Source organism: Esox lucius, chromosome 23, assembly GCF_011004845.1.
Source record: "Esox lucius isolate fEsoLuc1 chromosome 23, fEsoLuc1.pri, whole genome shotgun sequence".
In the NCBI taxonomy this organism is placed as follows: domain Eukaryota; kingdom Metazoa; phylum Chordata; class Actinopteri; order Esociformes; family Esocidae; genus Esox; species Esox lucius.
In genome coordinates, this window is record NC_047591.1 from 2,749,998 (window position 1) to 2,773,478 (window position 23,481).

General features: G+C 40.1%; 1 protein-coding gene across 8 annotated transcripts in view; it reads right to left on the reverse strand.

Annotated features, from left to right (window-relative positions):
* sox5 (SRY-box transcription factor 5) overlaps nt 1-23,481 on the reverse strand; it is a 243,323-nt gene that overhangs the window by 120,862 nt on the left and 98,980 nt on the right. For all 8 annotated transcript variants that reach the window (XM_010886837.5, XM_034290025.1, XM_034290028.1 and 5 more), the window contains one exon: nt 15,954-16,045. The gene's annotated coding sequence lies outside the window, so the exon portion shown is untranslated. Of the gene's footprint in view, nt 1-15,953; nt 16,046-23,481 lie in introns of those variants that run through there.

The window sequence follows — 23,481 nt, forward strand, 5'->3', positions numbered from 1 at the left end:
AGTACCAAAGCGTCACACCAACATGCGTGCTAACTCGCACGCGTACAGCATCGCTTGAAGACAATGGCCGGCCAGCTGTGCTGGAGGGGAGGTCCAGCCACCTGTGGCCATCATGAGAGAAAGACAGAGAGGAACTGCGAGTCAATGTTTCTACCCTCGACAACATGTGGGAAGCCTTTGCTTGTTTTACAGAGAAGGTTGTGAAGTGTGTCTGTGAGAGATCCAGACAGACAGGCCACAGAGAGAAAGAAAAAAGGAATGACAGTTTGAATCGTTTTGTCAATGATGGCTGTTTTAAAATGCGTCTCTGTACAGTATATGCTCCTTCTCCAAGATGGCTCTAGTTAACATGCCCTTATAGGTATTGAAACTGTTAATATTAATATGCCCAGCACCTCAGCATTTCTCTCTGCTACTAAGGACAAGTTACACAACAAAGCTCATTAACCTTGAACAGCGTTCAGCTTCTGTTCCGGCGTCAGAGGAGATATTAGAGAGCGATTAAGTGAGATTGATGGAGGCTTAATTCAGAGACAAATATAATATGCTGTTGTTGTTTAATCTTCCATCTTCGTTATGTCGAAGCAGCCTTTGAGGGGGATTGAGTAAAAGGCGCGACGCAGCAACAAAGGGATGCAGAACACGGTCAAGGATCGTATTTGCACTTCAGCAGAGGGAAGGCCGAGTTTGTACTGTTGCGACACTTCTGAAGTTGAAGTACATTTTTATTAACTTTGAAGAGATGGAATTTGAATGTATGTATTGTGGTAAACAAAGTATGCCAGAACATATTCAAGAACTAAACCAGGGTTAGGGCGAACTGTTTTACCCCGTAGGTCAAATCGGAATTTCAAAGCAGGGTTGCTCAGTTGTTTTTTGGGGGGGTGGAGAGAAAAAGGGCAGTTATTTCTCCACCATTTGTAAAGATACAAATGGAATGACTTTTCTACACATTCGGTAAATCATATGGTTATTTTATTGTATTTTGCTTTGTATATTTTTGGGGGTAATTTCATGCATTATTCAGAGTGTGTTTGAGCCGTGTGAATGGAACCAATGCTTTAGCGGGATACTGTGTGTACTCTTGAGGCAGTGGCCTAGACAACTAGACTAACTCTAACTCTGGGCTAAAACTAAAACCAATTACTTCAAACATCCAATCCATATAATGCAAAAACACAACATTCAGTATGATACATTAACTTCACAACCAGCCGATCTGATAAGTGACTTTCAGTGATATTCTAACACTAAGAAAAGAACCTATTAGGGCGTCTGACTAAAATGAGACCAATGCCGGACAATGGTTCAAACAGCCAGTCAATCGATGTGAGACGGACCTTTAGTTGTATGGTAGATGGACTACACTCCAGCTATCCTCCAAAGCCAGATTGATTTAAAAAGTCTTGAAGTGGAAAGTTGTGTAACGTTGACTCCTGTGCGTCTACTCAAACCCAGCACTGACTAGGTAGAACCACGAGACAAAAAGACAAAAAAGGACAAAAAGGTTAAGACACAAAAAATCACACAGGATTCAGCAGTGAGCTGGAATAGAGTCTTACTCTTTCTCCGGTTTCGCATCTATTGGTATTATTGCAGTACATCGGTTTTTGCAAAAAACATGTCATGGAGCAAAACACAGAAAGAGTTAGAAAAAGAAAGCAGGAAGAAGTATTGTCAGGAGAGAGAAAAGCATAGCAAGAATGAATGAACTAGAGAAAAAGAGAGAAAGTGTGATGGAGACATAGAAGGAGAAAAGAATGGGAGGAGGCCCAGAAGAAGGGGTAAGCAGAGGTAGAGAGAAGGAAGGATGAATACATGCCCTGTTCCTCTCTTCAGTATCTCAGACATCCGCTGGATAAACAGGAAATGCAGCTGTGCTAGCTCGTCATACCCCAGCCTAAAATACCCTGCATTCCACTGGTAGTTAAAAACATTACCACAATCACATTTACCTCAGCTAATGAGAGAGAGAGAAGAAAGAAGGGATGAGAAATGTTGAAAAGAGAACTGAACAGGAAACTCAAAAAGGGAGAAAGTAGGGGGAAAAAGTGATTCAAAACTTAAACCAATCTCTACCCTCCTTTGAATGCGTTGTAGCTGATATTTTGGAATCTGTACACGCAATTCCTCTGTTTTACTAATCCCTTCTTTCTTTAAGCGAGAGGGAACAGAAAGGAGGTATTGTGGCGGTAGACAGTGCAGTAAAAGGGACCATACAGTACCAAATTGAGGTCGCCAAAAGACAATGGGTGCCCTTCACTGTTCATTCACAGACTCCACAGCTCTATCAAACAACTCTTTCTCCCCTCTCCCTCTCTTCTTTCTTTCTCTCTGTCTTTCCCTTTCTTCTCAACATCACACAGGGGAACAATGGAGGCCAGGCTAGCTGGCTGTCTGCAGGGTCCATATTAGAGACAGGGTTCTCCCTCTCTCCCTCTTTATTCCGTTGACAACCCCCTCCCCCATGCTGACAACACCTCTCTGTCTCGCTTTTCCGCGAAGACAACAAACCCTCACTCGCTCCCCCTTCCAGGACATTGTAAGAGACAGAGAGAAAAGGAGAGAAAGAGAGAAAAGAATGAACAGAGAAAGAGAAAGCGCAGATAAGGAGAAACTGGAATGACAAGAAGAGAGAGAGAGGGAGAATTAGGAGAGTTTTTGTGACACATGCCATGAGAAGAGAGGAGCCAATGGAACACTAACAACATGGTGACCATGTTCATATCTTTATTAACAAAAATACAAATGCAACATATACTGTTGGTATCATAGACTGTAAAAAAAATGGATGACGCCCTTTCGCTCTTTTCCATTGGTGAAAACTGAAGCCACCAGTGTCCCGATACGGCGCTGACATCTTGGACTTGCGTCTGCGCAGATAGCGATCTTGGGACCAGTTCTGCGCAGTAGTTATGCGCAGTAGCGAGCAGGAAGTAAAGCCGTAAAGCCGCGAAATCAACGGCCCCAACCCTGTGCCCCGCCCTCACTCTTCCTCGCAGAATGCGCATACCGTAATCAATCGCAAGTCCAAGTACAGTACAACCTTTGCTTGTTAAACCTAGACGATATGTTATAGCCTAACTTACATCATGTTTAACCTTAATTTAGAATAGGCCTAATACAAAAATAATTGGTAACTTCTAGCTAACGATCACCTGCTAGCTATTAACATGGCTATTAACGAGGCTTGTTGTCTTTTAGCTAACGTTAGCTAGCCCATTACATTTATTTACTAATTAAATAGCTTATAAATTTAACTTACCGAAAAAAATGCCAGATCGGTTAGCACAATGTACTGCAGAACAACCCATTATGTCCGTGTGAAATTATATCAATTATAGAAATTTAGAGATTAAATGTAAAGCTCCAATCTCCTCAGTCTTCCGAAGATCGCGAAAAAAGCCTGATGTCGCTTCAGTGGCTCCTTGGCTCAGATAGCTGTCAATCACAGCTGTGAATCACGACGTCACACCACCGTTTTTAGAGCAATGACAGAAACCAGCTTCGGAAAAAAGATATTTGAAGGGTAATTTAATTGTTTAGTTGGTCTCGCGTCCCATTGAATAACATGGGGAGGGCGGGGTTTATGACCTATACTGGGACCACTCACCAGGGGGCGATCGAGACGTTTTGGCTTCACTTTTCAGGGCTTGTGCGGCACGCTTGGTTGGTATATGTATTACCCTTAAAATATAAGATCCCAGACATTTTCTATATTTGCACAAAATGCTTGTCTCTCAAAATGTGTGCACAATTTTTGAGAGACAATAATTTTGTGCATATAGAAAATATGCACAAAACTAACAGTGTGCACAAATTAGAGTAACCCTCTAGTCTACCAACACTGTGCCCCGTTTTAGCCAAAAGCCATTAGCTATGCTTGCAATTATACAGATACATAGTACCCCTTTATCCAGCCAGCAGGCTGACATTATGCATTTATAATTTGTATTGATTTGATCAAAATACATAAGGTAAAAATTAATAAAAGGGGGTGATTTGGCCAATCACGTTGTTGAATTAGCATCACATCTATGAGGCTAGACATCCCTGTGAGGCTATTTGTTTGCCAGCTTAGATATATCATTTGCTAATTAAGTAGCAGGTAAGTAGGGCAAGTTACTGGTAAAATGTTCGGTAAGAACACTGCCAGTTTTTGCCAGAGTCCCATCCTTAAGTCAGTGGCCCTGCCTCCATTTTGAGCTCCGCCTAACAGCATTGTTATCTGATCAAATTAAATGGTGACAAACATTTTAATTAGTAAGTTCCCTTCCACAAGGTCAACTTTCAATTGAATGATTATTGTCTTTGCGCAATCGCCTAGGGACAAGGTTATATGTATCAGTAATGCAGTAAAATATTTCTGTGGGCCAAATACTGTATAAAAGATTATGAATTGCGATTGCAATGTAAACAACTTAAATAACCTCACTTATGAAAGGAGATCATAGAAATCATAGCCAACCTAATGTGCTAAAGTAAGTTTAAAAATCAAGTTACATTTTGAAAACTGTAACACTTCAGATTTCAAGTTACAGCCTGTATATAAAAAAATATATATATTTTGATGGATTTTGCTACATTTGCACCGTTGCTGGTAGTTAGCAAAATCTCCACAACACTTGAATGATATTTTCTCCCGTATGAATTATGTTTGAAGGACCTTGAAGCTGAAACTCTTAATAACCATGCTGTTGTGTATGTGGGGCAATATCTCTGTGCCACTCCCTAGCCTAAAAAATTTATCTTGGATAGGAGCTGAATTGTGAACTCAAACATTATGAAACCATCAAGTATTTGAACAAAGCAATGCAAATATCCAAAGGTACCACAATTAATCAGTTCCAAGGTCATGAATATCACATCAAGTCTCAGTCTCAGAGTTTGCCAAGAAGAATGTGAGACACAGAGTGGAAGATGATTATATGGTTAGTGCTTTTTGGCCTCAAAGCTAAGCACTATGTTTAGTGCAAGCTTAACACTGCACATAATCCTGACAACACCATCCTTACTTTGAAGCATGGTGGCGGCAGTGTCATGTTGTGGGGAAGCTTGCCTGCATTAAGGCCTGGAAAGCTTGTGACAATAGAGGGCAAAATAGATACAGCACGTGTTACAAGTACAGAGAAATCTGAAGAAAACTTGCTGATGTCTACAAGAGCAATATGATTCAAGAGAAGATTCTTCTTCCAGCAGGACAACAGTAATAAGCATAGAGCCAAAGCCACCCTAGAATGTCTCAAAAACAAAAAGGTCAAGGTCCTAGAGGGGCCCAGTCAAAGTCCGGACTTCAATCCAATTGAGAATATGTGAAAAGAGTTGCTCTTCACAAAAGGACCCTTACCAATTTGATGGAGGTTGAGCAGGTTTGCAGAGGAATGTGCAAAAATTACTCCAGCTGTGCACAGACACTTGGTTGTAACTGCTGCCAATGGCGCAAACCCAACACCGACTAAAGGACTGAATACCTGGACAATTAATTTGTAACTAATAAAAAAATGTCTCGCTTGGACATTATAGACTGTTTTGTGTTGTTCACCTAAAAACCTAAAAGCATTCATCTTGTTGGACTTTTGCACATTTTACTTTGTTAAAACATGATATTATAACTGATGTTATAACAGTTATGATATCATGTTTTAACACAGTAAAATGTGCAAAATTCCAACAAGGTGAATGCTTTTAAAGCCACTGTAGATTGTATAATTGTTATCACTTGTTATAATCCTGTGTAATGTCATTTTTGTTAATATTATACTGCATTCAATATCTATTTGACAAACACTGGTTTAGTTACTCATTTTCTTCCTAGTAATCTTAATCAAATCTTAATCAGCTATCTTTGAGGATGCATCGAGTAGAATGGTAAGTTGGTCATCAGCATCAAAACCAATGTTCAAAACAGTATTGTGACAAAACATTAAATCCAAGGGAAAACATGACTTTGTGCAAGTCAAGCCAATGACAGTGCTCTTATACTTGTCTTTCAGTGGTCATCAAACTGGAGTACTCCACTACAGTCTTACAGATATTGGTATGACTACTAGATCTCTGATGGCTAAGGCCCCAAGGGCCCATAGGGTTCTGCTCAAATGTAGTGCACTATATAGGGAAAAGGAAGCAATTTAGGAAGCACTGTATTGTGAGTATTCTCTTGAATGCATACCAGGGCGTTGTAATGAACAAGTGGTCTTCACTTGAAGCCCTTTCATCTTCTGTTTCACACAGGCTACACATACTCACCAGAGCAATGGAGAGATATAACTGAGAATGCATTCCAGGGAAATAGAAAACGAATACCAATGAAGACACTGACATCTCAGGGACACACCAACGACCACCTGTGAATCTGTAACCAACTTTAAAAATGAAAATAGAGAGTAATGTAAAGAAAACCTGATCTGAAATAACAAAGCTGATTGGTGTAAAATATAACTGGTTCCATGGACAGGATTAGGATATTAGAATGACCAACCGCTACAGTTACCTGAGATCTTCAGTCACGTGAGCTTATCCTCAAATGCACTGGTCTGACTTCCTGGTTGGATGTACATTGCGGAGTACATGCCTATGAGGAAGACATGCCTCGATCTTAAACTCGCCCAAGTCTATTGGATGTTAGCTGAGGTCATCTGTTTCTTAGATTTTTTAGTTTTTAGACTTTCCCAATCCCAAACCCTAACCATTTGGAATAAATAAATAATAGGTTTCACGGTTTCATTACATGGTAATACATAAGCCTCAGCCTAATCTTAAATCTTAACCTTACTGTTTTTTGGTTGCTATAGTGCTATTCAAACATGTATGTGGCAATGTTTCACAACTCTTAATACAAAACAGACAACAGAAAATCCAAAATTACCTTTTTTCAAAACTCACATTTGACTTTGAATGAGTTCAACAAACAAGATCAAACATCAGTGTGTAATAAATAAATGTATCATATTGAAATACATTATATTAATTTAAAGCACATTAAATTATGATAGGAGTTTCTTCTCAATTGTTAAAATACTAGCGCTGTCAAAGTTAACTTGTTAAAGTGTGCAATTAATTTAAAATATTTTACGCCATAAACATTTTGGTCACCGTTAAAGCTGAAGTACGTAAGTTTTTTTGCATTAACACATCACTATTCTATTAATCTGGATCGTGGATGAATGGCTACCATATCAGATAGTCCCAGGCCTGCATCTGAAAAACCTCTATATACAGTGTGCTGCTCCTAAAGAAAAATGTGGTTGGCTCTCACAGTGGCGGGAAATGTTATCCTATGCACATCAAGTGATGCGTTTGACGTATCAAAAAAAGAGCTGAGGCTGGACAAAGTAAGGAAGTGACTACTCGCATTTTTTGGATCAAACAGTGAGTGACACTAGCCAATTTTATTAAAACCAATTGAAGATGGTCAGACGGTACCTAAGAAAATACGGTTTGGTACAAAAGAATCTGTTAAAAGAGAGGCAGATAGACGCCGTTCACAGTGAATATTGGTACAGCTGCCTATCCACGATGGATTGAACTCATCATGGAGCAAAATGCATTAAGATTCTAAGCTGATGTGGCAATTCTAAAATGCTAGCTACCTAGCTAACCTCACACTGTTGTTAATATTTGCCCTATTGGTGTTAATGTAGCTAGCTATACAGACAGAGCAGACATGGCTATAGTTACTGACTGTACATCTATCTAGCAGACATTGTTCGCAAGTTTTGCTACTACTACCAGCTTCTAATAATGTCAGCTTGCCATCAAGGACAATATTAGCTGCCTAGAATAACCTCATACTGTTGTTAGCAATTGGCTATAACTAATTACCATGCAAAAACAATTGGCAAATGAGGTTAACTAGCTAACTTTCTGTGGATAAAGATCTGAGCTGCCGTCTGTAAATGCTGTTTGCTTTGCTTACTAGCCCAGCTAGTATAGTACTGTAATCTGAAAATATTACCAGGGTAAGTTCCACTAGTAGCTGGCTATTCTCATGTTTCTGTACGTATGCTGGATCAGATACATTGCGGCAGCTCACCGCCTGTAGCCGCGTGTTCATGCTGTTTGCTTTGTTTACTAACCCAGCTAGTAGGACTGTAATCGGAAAACTGTACCAGGGCGAGTTTAGACTAGTGGCTGCCTATTTTCATGTTTCCTATGTATGCTACATCAGATACATTTCGGCAGCTCACCGCCTGTAGCCTTGTGTTCATGCTGTTTGCTTTGTTTACTAGCCCAGCTTGTAGTACTGTAATCAGAAATCAATACCAGGGCGATTTAGAGTAGTAGCTAGCTATTTTCATGTTTCCTATGTATGCTACATCAGATACATTTCGGCAGCTCACCGCCTGTTGCCTTCTGTTCATGCTGTTTGCTTTGTTTATTAGCCCAGCTAGTAGTACTGTACTACTATCGCGCTACTATCACACATTTATTGTCTACCAGTAACTTTATTGGTGGTTGACTTGACCTGAGCTCTTCACAGAATTTCTTTCAATACAGTACATCATTGGACAGTTGGCATTCATGTCGTGAATCATGTTTACTGTACACTAATTTAACAACAACAGCCTAAAACACATTAGTAGGCTGCACATCCGTTTGTGCAATGGATGTGAGGAAATGGGAATATCTCTTCTACCTCAGTCTTACTACAAAAACCCATCAAACAGGAATGCTAGCCATGGCTCCGCTAGCTCTGTTGCATGAATCCACCTGCTAACACTTTGCTTGTAGCATGGTAAGTTGTCATTATTGAATTTATTTTCTAAGCTAAGCATTAATGTTTTCACCAAAGCATATTCTCATGGTAGAATTAGCAAACAACTGTATGAATTGCTGTACAGATGTATCCTGATTTAATATTTGTGTATAACATCTGTAGCCACCATGACTCATGCCATTGCCTATTCAAGTAGCCTACCTCATGTATTTGGTTGAATTTGGGAAACATGTAATAAAGATATTGTAAAGATACTGTAATAAAGACATCTTTCAGGAAATCTTATGTTTACAGGCACCCACATGAACCACATTCTAACCACATTTCAGACTAAACGTCAAAGGACAATACCTTAACCAGCTTAGGTGTGATTCAATGGGTTAAATGCCTGAACACCATGTAGCTGTCCAGATAAGAGGGGATAATATGTGTTTTACACAGTAGCCTAACATAGCATATATTGTCCTTGGTGCGTTTATCAAGAAAACAATATGAGATGGCAACATTCTATTTACATGGGCTACATTTAGATGCAGCCAGTTATTGTGGTAAGTTATGGACTGACATTATTTGTATATTAAACTAAATTAAGGGCATTAACAACTTGAATTTATTTAAATCAAAGTCAAGTACTGTCCATAGTTTACAATAAAACAAAGTATGTCTTTACCATAATGCACTGCTTTTTAAACAGAAAAGTGTGTATTAAGGGCAAAATCTAAACACATTTTAAAATTGCGGTTAACTACTGAACATTATGCGATTAATCACAATGAATTATTTTAATCATTTGACAGCACTATAAAATACCTTTTAATCACTGTGCTCATTGTTCCTCATCACTCAACCATTTGGTGAATGTACTGTATATATTTTATATTGTTTTGCTTACTAAATTCAGATTCAAAAATACACAATCACCATCATAAGGCACAGATTTGTTTGTAACCACAGTGGGATTGAAATCCATCAAAGTCACCAAAGGCTGCTGCAATGCCTATGTACAATGCAATACTGTCAAATACAGGACATGATTACCAATAACCACAATTGGTAACGATATAAGACTGTGAACACTGTGTAACGTCCCCTTCCGCTGCACCTCGCCAGTGTACTAACCACCGGCAGGACAGTGATGGCAGCTGCGCATCCCTGTTTCCAATCCCTGTTTAGTTGTGTTTATATTCTGTTGTTCACCCACCGCACCTCACGGATATATTGTCTGTCGTTACAGTGTTGGTGCACTTGTTAATACATTAAAGAATACATAAAAAGAAAGACTATTGAATTGCAATCGTCCGTTTTTTTATCTTTTCCCTTTTTGCCTCACTTTTATGCACTTTTTGCATTTATACCATCACACGCTGGAAATGTCTTTCAATATTGGGGCAGAATAGACAGGAAGGTAGAAGAATGAACCAGAGAGACCCTGGACAGTGTATGTCCAAACTGGGTTGCTGTGTACCATCACAATTAGATATTTGCTGATAAAGCAGGCTTCTACTTGTCCAAATAGTTGGCACTGTGGACACCGTTTCATTGGCCAATGAACCACTCTCCAAGTGCCTGGACAATGTTGGGGTTGTAGGACATAAGCCCCTTCACCATGCCTGCAATGCTGGGGCTGCTCAGCTTCATTGAGTTCCTCAATTAAATTATGTAGGTGCGAACATGATAATGCTAAGTTCCACAATTCAGAGGTTGTTCAGGAATGGTTTTGGGCCTGTATCCAATTTCTGAAGCTATACCTACCCCCTTAATCTCTGTTTTATCATGGAAGAGGATGGTCTATGAAAACCATATATAGTGCATGAAAAATAAAGATATTGTGATGTGGACAAAAAAAAAAATCTGTTTGTTACATTTGATTAGACAAAAAACCCATGCAATATATATATATTTTTTTTAGTGTAGTGTACAGTTAGAGGTTTGCCTAATGTTAAACAGTTAAATATACTGTAACAAATTACCTTTTGCACTTCAAACAGTCATTTAGAAACATGACTTATTCCATATTGTTTTTTTAACTAAACTGACTGTTACAATGACTAAACTTAGAGAATTGCACAATAAATTGTTTTGATGTACTAATTATATTTCAACATAACCTTAGTGATTAAATCAATGATCTTGTGGTGAAGGATGTTTACAAACCGAATAAAAACAATAGTTCGAAACACAAAAGTTATTTTAACCTAACCTTTTTTTGTACCTTTTGATGTTAACTCTTTAGACGTTTATCTGCCCATGGACAAACGTTGAATACTAACATTAACTATGAGTTCAAGTTGTAGTCCTCCAAGTCAAGGGCACCAGACCGTCTGAGAACAACAGGAAATATTATAGAGCTTAGCACTAAACACTAAACATAGAACTAACCCCTTTGGTTCACAAACGCCAAACACGTACTACCTAACTTGCCCAACAACTCAATATGGAATTCCACTGCTCTATTCAGCACTGCATACATTCGGTCTTGTTTTTGTGACCTCAAAATGACTTTGCTGATCATAATTTGGATTGTCTACAACCAACAAACTATCAAAGTGATAGGTGTCATCTTACTGAACAGTCTATCAGAAAAGTAATGTGTTTCCAGTATTTCCAATATTCTAATCTAAATTTAGAAATAACGTATTTGAAGGTGGCAGATAGTCTACCCGTTAGATCATCTCACTAGTTACTAAAAGGCTGCTTGATTGAATGCATGAGATGGCAAGGTGAAAGATTTTTTTGTCCCTGAGCGAGGCAGTTATCCCTGATGCTCCCAGGTTGTTGCTGTAAATGAGAATGTGTTATCTTTCATTTGAAAAGTCTAGGAGGACACAAATCCAGACTGGTGGAGAAGGAATGTAATTTGTACGTAGTGATGTTGATGGAAATCCAGGCAAATCCTTGGTGGCAACTCAAGAAAACCAGAACTAGCATCAGTCATTTTCAGAGAACCAACATTCTAATTGAGAGTAAAGTAAGAGTGTGCTTAGGTGAGAACCTGTGTACTCACTTGTAATAGTACCTTGACATGAGGTTTAACCCAATTTTTTACGTTCCCTAATGTCTCTGTCTGTCTCACTGTCACAATCCCATTAATTACCTGTGTGTCTGAGGGGTGAACCTTGTAGCCATGTCGCGTTGTGGCATTCAGGGAGGTAGGGATTGATGTGCAGTAAGCAAACCCTCTGAGTGGGGTTAACTCTGCACTGCATTTAAATGAGAGTGGGGTTTCATTAGCAGGAAAATCTGAGGGAGAGAGTGACTTTAGGTGCGAACATGAATAGCCAGAGGGAACTACTCGCACACACCTAAGGTCATTGATTGAAATGCGTGTGACAGTTTGCTAATTGACTATGTGTAAACGTAAGGTTATGCATGGTTTATTATGCTAGGTAAATAAAGCCACACAATAAAAGACTGGTCCTGTGTAGCTCAATCGGTAGAGGGGGACTCTTTTAACGACATGGCCAGTGGGAAAATATACACTCACCTAAAGGATTATTAGGAACACCATATTAATACTGTGTTTGACCCCCTTTCGCCTTCAGAACTGCCTTAATTCTATGTGGCATTGATTCAACAAGGTGCTGAAAGCATTGTTTAGAAATGTTGGCCTATATTGATAGGATATCATCTTGCAGTTGATGGAGATTTGTGGGATGCACATCCAGGGCACGAAGCTCCCGTTCCACCACATCCCAAAATCGAGACTCATCAGACCAGGCAACATTCTTCCATTCTTCAACTGTCCAATTTTGGTGAGCTCGTGCAAATTGTAGCCTCTTTTTCCTATTTGTAGTGGAGATGAGTGGTACCCGGTGGGGTCTTCTGCTGTTGTAGCCCATCCGCCTCAAGGTTGTGTGTGTTGTGGCTTCACAAATGCTTTGCTGCATACCTCGGTTGTAATGAGTGGTTATTTCAGTCAAAGTTGCTCTTCTATCAGCTTGAATCAGTCGGCCCATTCTCCTCTGACCTCTAGCATCAACAAGGCATTTTCGCCCACAGGACTGCCGTATACTGGATGTTTTTCCCTTTTCACACCATTCTTTGTAAACCCTAGAAATGGTTGTGCGTGAAAATCCCAGTAACTGAGCAGATTGTGAAATACTCAGACCGGCCCGTCTGGCACCAACAACCATGCCACGCTCAAAATTTCTTAAATCACCTTCAGAGTTCAGGAGATTGTCTTGACCAGGACCACACCCCTAAATGCATTGAAGCAACTGCCATGTGATTGGTTGATTAGATAATTGCATTAATGAGAAATTGAACAGGTGTTCCTAATAATCCTTTAGGTGAGTGTATATCCAATCACTACAGTAAGTCACTCAGGATAAAATGTTTGTTTTTTAAACATTGACTAAACCAAAGTGTAACGGCAAATGGTGAGAACATTTGGAATCTGGTCTGTGAAGCGGATACTCCACGCACTAAGACCCACACTTCCACAAAACGCACATGTGGTGGTGGCGGTCAGGGTGTCCATCCCTGTCCAGTCATGCATAATGCAGAGGAACGCTGAGGCCTGCTGATGTTGGTCCCCAAGGAGTCCAATTGGGGTAGAGGGACAGTGGGATTAATCATTTAACACCACATGATGGAAAATCCACAAAATGGAACAGGATAAATAAATAAACTATAATGGCTTCTGCAAGCATACACACACAGATATACACAGACACATAAACACACGCACACACCCACACTGTGTGCGAACATGGCAGACACACACTCAAACACACTGTGAAAAACTCCAGACACACAGAAACACACACACAATGGGAACACTGCAGACACCCATAAACACAAAAACATACACACAAAAACAGGTGGCCCTCTTTTAGCCTGGTGACACATTCAGAGGACACTAATGCCCACTTTCATTTGGCCGCACAAAAAAACACACACAGACATGCACACTTGGCTCTTCCACCCCCACACTCACAGCAACTGCCCAGTCAAGTGTATTATGTGTGCCACGGAAAGTCACTGACAATATAGAGACTATCTTTTCAGGTTACATGAACTGCATAACATTATACATTTCCCTCATTATGGTTCAAATAGAGATACATATCAAAAGAGGAGTGTGTCAGAGACAAAGAACAGGACAGCAGAGGGAGAGAGAAAAAGACAGCTGAGAAATATATATATATAGAGAGAGAGAGAGAGAGAGAGAGAGTGAGAGAGCAGAGGTGTGGGGTTATTACTAAAGAGATGGAGTCTGCTCGAAAGGCTGCAGCCTTTGAATGCTAGTATGTGGTGACCTTGACATAGATGACCTGCTGTTCCTCTATGGTCCATTGTACGACATATGCAGTCTAATGACATCACACACACTTGGATGACAATAGACAGGGGAACGGGACCCCCGGTCTTGCCATTTCCAAGACCTCTGCCCTCCCTTCCTGAGCTGTCCTTTCCTCTGCCTCCCCCTACTGTACTGACACCTCTCTCTTCACTAGTCTTCACTAGTTCACAACATTGGAAAGGGACAGAGGGATGGTGCTTTTGAAACCACAAATCACCGCTACTGAAAACAATGTGGCTGAACACTGAAATAAAACCATAAAAGAACAAAAACAAACATCAAAGCTTTCCTATTAACAAACATACAATGATGAAACATACAAATCAAATTTTAACACATCTGCTCGGTCGTATGGTTTTAGGTTTTCCTCCAATAGTGTCAAAAAGTATCCTTCTGTTCTGCGTTAAATAAAGATCGAAAACACAGTGGGTGTTTCTGTCAATCGACAGTATGTATGTGTGTGCCAAAGTGCCTGCCTGTGTATGTATACCTGCGTTTGTGGGCATGTGCGTGTGTGTGTGCCTGCGTTATCTCCAACTAGCTCTCTTTCAGCTCAGTGCCAGAACACCGGCCCTCAAACTGTTCAGCTGCAACTATTCCAAGCCCCAATCATTACAGCTTGTCACAATTCATTTATTTCCCCATTCCTCATAAAATTGTGTGAGAAATTACCATGCTATTACACTCCGCCACTCTCCGGAGGCAGCACAAGACCAAATTTAATTTAGAATTCTTCCCGCACATTAAATTAAATCCATAAATAAGAGTTTAGGCGTTGGTGGAGAAAGCATATGTTCGTTAGTCCGGACGGGCACCAGTAATGGCTTCTGTAATGTTTTAATAGCCGCCCGATACATTTCCATCATTCGGCTGATCACAGCCAGTCACAGGCAAGCTAGTAACCAATTATGGAGCTCAATACGCAGGTTACCATGGGAGAATGGGGATCGGATAGACCGTCTGGAACCAGACGCACAGATGTGTATGAATGCTGATGTTATGAGGACAATACAAATGAAAATGGCCAAAGATGTGGTGAAAACTTTCTCAAACCCGATTACTGTTCCTTGAGACACTAGAAAATGAACTCAATAGATCTACATTATTTTTAGGACGCTGAAAGTTTTTTGTCCAATCAACACAGACAATTGCCATGTTTGATGATTACTTATTAACCCATTGTTTGTTCATATAGCAATTCAACGTTAATCATTTCCACTGAAAAAAAGCCTTTGTGGTAAAGCATGGACGAATAGTGGACTAACGAAAAAGAGCAGCTAAACACACACACACACACACGAACACACACACACAACACTCTCACAAACACACACAGCAGGGATAGGTCCACTCTGGTTCACACACACAGTGGGCATTGTCCGGGTCAGTGTGACAGAGAGATGACCGCTGCCAAACCAATCTAATACACAGGCCTAGGACATGGCCACAAGCTGTAAACATTACACTTCAGTGACGAAGACACACACAAAAACACACAAACACACAGAGAAGAAAGGATAGAGACACACAAAAATATTTGCACACACACACACAAACAAAAATATGCAAACTGTATGGAAGAGCGTGGACCAGCATTACAACATATGCCATGGTCAGTCTTTGGACAAACTTCCAATATGAACCGAGAGATGGGTCTTAGCTATAACAGCTATAATTTCTAATAAACCATGCACAGATAGCATAAGGTTGGTCACATCATTAATTTAGTCAGTGATACGCACCATATTTCACCATATAACAACCATGAATAACAAGTAGTAGTCATCTTCTGTGAAGTGGGTTGACTCTGATCAACTAGGTCTAGTAAAACACTGAACATGGACGATATGGCTGTTCTGTTAGCGTCACTACATTTGCAAGATATCGCTTAGGGGCAGTGTAATAAGAGGTCAATGGGTGAACAGTCCTTACCAGTCAGTGGAGCGTAGCGCTCTAGCAGTCAGTTCAAATGTGCCGGTCACTGCGGCAGAAGTTGAGGGAGTGCTGACTGGATCCACCAAATCCTACACAATACAAAACATACACAGATAAATAAACTTTGGAGGAGTGAAAACTATGGAGAAACTTTAAATTAAAGGGTACAGTAGAGTTGTGACTATAAACTGATCATTTTAAACTCCACATGTATCACAGATATGTATGTCAATAACATTGTGAGTTATAATAAAGAGCAAACACTAAAAGAAATTTAAAACATTTGCTACTATGGGTGGTTGTTATTAGGAGAATTACTGTCTGCGACAATTAATTTAGCAGAACAATACCTACCAAAATAACAAAAGTAGATTTACATTTGTGGAGGGAATGGAACAAAGCACTGTTCCCAAAAGTTTGCATGGTTGGTTTTCTACATGTTCTTAGAATTTTTTTTGAAAGTTCAGAGAATGTTCTCAAAAGGTTACATAGTTAACAATGTTCTGGGAAGGTTCTCTGAAAGTTGAAAACATTCTGGGAACATTTCCTGAATGTTTCCTAAAGGTTCTCAGAATTTTCCCACAAGGTTTCCACGGATGGTTTTCTTAACTTTTCTTAAATCTGTAGCAAGATGGATGTGAGACTTAATTTGTAAATTTCCATGAAATTAACAAATTATGGTGGCTAGATAAGCTAGACAACATCATAGTTAAGTTACTAGCATAAATATTCTTCATACATAACAAATGACTATACTACACCCCTAACCTGTTCATATAAATAGTCATTGTTGATTTAGAATGATTCTTTGACTCATTACCTTAAATATACAGTGGGGAGAACAAGTATTTGAAACACTGCCCATTTTGCAGGTTTTCCCACTTACAAAGCATGTAGAAGTCTGTAATTTTGATCATAGGTACTATTCAACTGTAAGTGACGGAATCTAAAACAAAAATCCAGAAAATCACATTGTATGATTTTTAAGTAATTAATTTGCATTTTATTGTATGACGTAAGTTGCTTTCAGAAAAGCAGAACTTAATATTTGGTACAGAAACCTTTGTTTGTAATTACAGAGATCATACATTTCCTGTAGTTTTTGACCAGGTTTGCAAACTCCTCAATACAGACCTTCTCCAGATCCTTCAGGTTTCGGGGCTGTTGCTGGGAAATACGGACTTTCAGCTTCCTCCAAAGATTTACTATTGGGTTAAAGTCTGGAGACTGGCTAGGCCACTCCAGGACCTTGAGATGCTTCTTATGGAGCCAATCCTTAGTTGCCCTGGCTGTGTGTTTCGGGTCGTTGTCATGCTGGAAGACCTAGCCATGACCCATCTTCAATGCTCTTACTGAGAGAAGGAGGTTGTTGGCCAAGATCTCGCGATACATGGCCCCATCCATCCTCCCCTCAATGCGGTGCAGTCGTCCTGTCCCCTCTGCAGAAAAGCATCCCCAAAGAATGATGTTTCCACCTCCATGCTTCACGGTTGGGATGGTTTTCTTGGGGTTGTACTCATCCTTCTTCTTCCTCCAATCACGGCGATTGGAGTTTAGACCAAAAAGCTCTATTTTTGTCTCATCAGACCACATGACCATCTCCCATTCCTCCTCTGGATCATCCAGATGGTCATTGGCAAAATTCAGACGGGCCTGGACATGCGCTGGCTTGAACAGGGGGACCTTGCATGCGCTGCAGGATTTTAATCCATGACAGCGTAGTGTGTTCCTAATGGTTTTCTTTGAGACTGTGGTCCCAGCTCTCTTCAGGTCATTGACCAGGTCCTGCCATGTAGTTCTGGCCTGATCCCTCACCTTCCTCATGATCAGTGATGCCCCACGAGGTGAGATCTTGCATGGAGCCCCAGACCAAGGGAGATTGACTGTCATCTTGAACTTCTTCCATTTTCAAAATATTGCGCCAACCGTTGTTGCCTTCTCACCATGCTGCTTGCCTATTGTCCTGTAGCCCATCCCAGCCTTGTGCAGGTCTACAATTTTATCCCTGATGTCCTTACACAGCTCTCTGCTCTTGGCCATTGTGGAGAGGTTGGAGTCTGTTTGATTGAGTGTGTGGACAGGTGTATTTTATACAGGTAACAAGTTCAAACAGTTCCAGTTAATACAGGCAAGAACTGGAGGGCTTCTTAAAGAAAAACGAACAGGTCTGTGAGAGCCGGAATTCTTACTAGTTGGTAGGTGATCAAATACTTATGTTCAGCAATAAAATGCAAATTAATTATTTAAAAATCATACAATGTGATTTTCTGGATTTTTTATTCTGTCTCTCACAGTTGAAGTGTATCCATGATAAAAATTACAGACCTCTACATGCTTTGTAAGTAGGAAAACCTGCAAAATCGGCAGTGTATTAAATACTTGTTCTTCCCACTGTATGGGTAGAACGTTCTTACAACGTTCCAATACTTTTAATTTAACTAATAACCAAATGTTAACCACTGGGAAAAGTTACATTAAAGTTCAGAAATACAGCAAAAAGTAATGTTGTATCTGTACATTTTATGAACATACTCAAAACCAAGTAATTCTACTTTACCAAAATCACAACATTCTCTAAAGGTTTCACATAAAACACTATTTCCTACAATGTTCTGGGAAATTTATTTTTTAGAATCAAAGAAGAACCTTTGGTTACAAGAATATTAGAAGTATATTTTTTTATGCATGTACACCTACACTCCCACACACACACCGGCAAACAAACCCAAAACTATCATGGACATCAATGACCACAGCACTGCAATCCATAGTAGGCACTGGGACCCCACAACCCCAGATAAACATATTAGCCTGCAAATCATTGGTGTGCCAGAATCAAGGGGGAACATAAGTCTGCATTAATAAGCCATTACTTTAGTTCCCTCAGCCATCACAGGCGTGCAGAGAAGTGTTCTTCCTCATAAATATATTGTCTTTATTCAGTGTCTTCAATAATCCCACGGTACTTGTGTGTGTGTGTGGACCTACGTACTACGTATATTTGATGTGGTCAGATGCACGTCTGTGTCTGTCTTAGGTTGTCCCGGTTTCAAAGGTGGGATCTTACCAGTCTTTGGCTAACCAGTCATCTTCACTGGCCACATTCAGAGCCCTGTATAAAGGGATGTAGGAGGAGGTAACTTCTGCACAATTAAAACATGTTGAGGAGGTACCTTTTGCACAAGCTAATAGCAAACACTATGTTTCCCCCACTGAATCCTTATGGACACCACTTCTACAATGTTGTGTCATTTGATCCAATTTCCTACCATGCTTGACCTCCATTGACCAGCCCAGACCACAATGCTATGGCCAGCGTCATACATACACATTAGGTATAAAAAGTCACCATCCCCTTTCCAGTTTTATTTACACACAGCTAAACACTATCCAAGTGGGGGGGGGGATAATAGAAAACTCTGAAACTTAAGTAAAATTAAAACAGTAAAATACCATAACCCTAAAACATACTCACATTCAGTAAGGTAGGCTGGTAGGGTTCTAAATGTTAACAAAATGAAATTTGAATTGATTGTTTTCATATTGCTTAGTTCTAGGGTTCAATATCCCTTTCATTGAATGATCATAATGACAGGTTACTGTATACTGACTCACTATTCACATCAGTAAGTGTGTAGATTTAACAGCTTAGGCAGCGGAGACAGCCCCGTACACAGAAAGCAAAAGACAGAGGAACGGTTCACAGAACCAAGAAGTGACAACAAGCCTCACACACTGCACAAGAAAAAACATCTAGTAATATGAGAATAGAAACTGCAGAGTGTCATATTAACACAAACTGGGACAAGCTATTTACTGCAGTTTCAGTTTGTTGCTAACCTTGAAAACACAACTTTGAGAACACATCCACCCACTCACACATTAATTTCCTAATCTCATGTCATTAAACTCCTCTTAGTGTATAGAGTTTAGACAGTCTTATTAATGTAATATTTTATGTGGCCTTTCTATTCTTTATTTTGAAACAGTGCACAATCGTTATGCTGAAGGAGCTTTGGGACCTATGGTTTAGCAGTAAGACATGTGCATTGCTGTCTGGACGAGCCTAGTAATACTCATAAAATGTGCATACAATAACATGTAGGTGTGGTATATGGCCAATATATTATACCATGGCTAAGAGCTGATCCTAGGCACAGCGCTTAGCGGTGGTATATTGGGAATAGATCACAAATGTAGTATTTTTCTTATAAACCAGTGAACGCAATTAGAGCAGTTAAAATGAAGTTATGTCATACCCATGGTAAACAGTCTCTTATAAATCAGGTGGTATGATTCCTTGTTGCCGATTGGCTGAGAGCATGTTATATGCCATCGTATACCATAGGTATGACATCAGATCACTTTTTACTGCTGTATTTTTGTTGGCAACTGGTTGTTTGGGGTTTGTGATATGTTCCAAATATACCACGGCTAAGCGCTGTGTCCAGCCACTCTACAATGTGTTATGCTTAAGAACAGCTCTTAGCCATGGTATATTGGCCATATACCACAACCCCTCATGCCTTATGGCTTACATATACCAGAGCTGTCAGCAAATCAGCACCCAGGAGTTAAACCAGACAATTTATAAATACCTATTGATAAGGTTCATAGGTGCAGTGATTGGGTAGCAACACAAACAATCTATTTTTGATGGAGTTCATTGTGTAAATGTAAGAGTCTTTGTACATTTTCCCAGGCATTGGCAGTAGAGACATAAAAAGACTGATGGCAAAAGCAGGTGTTTACTTTAGAAAGTATATACCAGAGTGTGTCATGAATACTGAGAAAAGGGAGTGGATCCAAGCACTGAGCACTATGAAGTTTTAATAACAACCCAATCCAAAATCCAGAAACACAGGGCGAGCAAAAGGTCGGTATACAAGGTCAGATCAGACAGATGTAAATGTACAAAAGGACTAAGGCAGGGTCGTGGTCAAAACACTAAACAGAAGGCAATGGTCTGGTATACTGGTAAAACTATACTGGTAGAAATAACAAGAAAGAAAGGCTCAGTAGGGTGGCACATCAACACAATACCTCACAAAGAAGCTACCCACACAACTGAACCATATAGGAACTGATAGAGAGCAGGTGAACAGAAACACGGGTGAAACTCATTAGGACTAACACAAAGGAAGAAGGCTACGTTCAAAACAACACTGAAACAACGTTACAAAAACAAAAACACAGGACAAGACATAGGAAAACCCAGCCCTCACAGAGTGCAGATTTCTATTGGGGAGTGCAGATTTCTATTCCATTTACCAGACTGCAGATTTGCTTAAGAGGGACTTGTATATAAGCTGGTACCAGAAAGTCTGAAGTTGTGTACGCCAGTGTTTCTTAATCATGGTCCTGTGGATCCAAAGGGGTGCATGTTTTTGCCCAGGCACTCACATACCTGTTTCAAATGTTGCCCTACCATCTACACACCTGATTGATGTAATCAACCTATCTTTAGTTTGAATCAGGTGTGTGAGTGCCCGGGCAAAAACAAAAATGTGCACTTCTTTGGGTCCCCAGGACCAGGATTAAGTCCCAGTTTACCAGAACATAAAAATCTAAGTTCTATAATCTGTTGAGGTGATTATTAGCAGAAAATCTGTAAAATACATAGTCAAAGTCTATACCTCAAATTTGTGTTATTTGACAATCGGAGCGCTATCAATGTGTTGCTGATGTTCCTTCCCTTACTCATACATTGTTTATAGTTAAAAAAAAAACGATCCTGACAGCTCAAATGGCATATTTACACTTATTTTTATAGCCCTTCTATTAACAAAACATGCTAGTAAATAATGCATGAGTGCCTGGGGATTTCAAGGGAGGAAGAGTGGCTTCAAACCTGTTGGCTAGAAAAAAAATCATGAATCACAAATGTGTATTATTACTTACATAATGACTAATAATATCCAATGACTGGCAATCAGTGGACTCTAACACAGGCAACGTGTTTAGAGAAAGAAATTGAGAGAGTTTAGTACTGAAGTGAACGTATACGCAGGACCACACGTGCGTGAGAACTTTGGGAAAACGAGAGGAAAGTCTAGTTTATTAGAATCCGATTCCAAACACCACACCCATGTCTTTACTGACAAACAAATCAGCCAATGACACGAGTACAACGGGTTTTCAGTCACTCCCCAATCACGAATGATGACATTATCGTATCATACTAGTTTCAGGCAAATTCTTCCGTAGCTACAGGTGCTGGTCATAAAATTTGAATATCATCAAAAAGTTGATTTATTTCAGTAATTCCATTCAAAAAATTAAACTTGTATAATGTATACATTCATTCCACACAGACTGATATATTTCAAGTATTTATTTCTATTAATTTGGATGATTATAAATGACAACTAATGAAAACCCCAAATTCAGTATCTCACGAAAATTGGAATATTGTGAATAATCAGCTAATTAACTCAAAACACCTGCAAAGGCCTTTAAATGGTCTCTCAGTCTAGTTCTGTAGGCTACACAATCATGGGGAAGACTGCTGACAGCTGTCCAAAAGACGAACATTGACACCTTGCACAAGGAGGGTAAGGCACAAAAGGCGAAGGGAAGGAAAAGATGTGGTAGAAAAAAGTGTACAAGCAATAGGGATAACCGCACCCTGGAGAGGATTGTGAAACAAAATCCATTCATAAATGTGGGGGAGATTCACAAAGAGTAGACTGCAGCTGGAGTCAGTGCTTCAAAAACCACCACGCACAGACATATGCAAGACATGGGTTTCAGCTGTCGCATTCCTTGTGTCAAGCCACTCTTGAACAAGACACAGTGTCAGAAGCGTCTCGCCTGGGCTAAAGACAAAAAGGACTGGACTACTGCTGAGTTATGTTCTCTGATGAAAGTACATTTTGCATTTCTTTTGGAAATCAAGGTCCCAGAGTCGAGAGGAGGACGAGAGGAGAGGCACAGAATCCACGTTACTTGAAGTCCTGTGTAAAGTTTCCACAGTCAATGATGGTTTGGGGTGCCATGTCATCTGCTGGTGTTGGTCCACTGTGTTTTCTGAGGTCCAAGGTCAACGCAGCCGTCTACCAGGAAGTTTCAGTGCACTTCATGCTTCCTGCTCCTGACCAACTTTATGGAGATGCAGATTTCATTTTCCAACAGGACTTGGCACCTGCACACAGTGCCAAAGCTACCAGTACCTGGTTTAAGGACCATGTTCTTAATTGGCCAGCAAACTCGCCTGACCTTAACCCTATAGAAAATCTATGGGGTATTATGAAGAGGAAGATGCGATACGCCAGACCCAACAATGCAGAAGAGCTGAAGGCCACTATCAGAGCAACCTGGGCTCTTATAACACTTGAGCAGTGCCACAGACTGATTGACTCCATGCCACGCCGCATTGCTGCAGTACTTCAGGCAAAAGGAGCCCCAACTAAGTATTGAGTGCTGTACATGCTCATACTTTTCATGTTCATACTTTTTAGTTGGGCAACATTTCTAAAAATATTTGTTTTGTATTGGTCTTAGGTAATATTCTAATTTTTGGGGA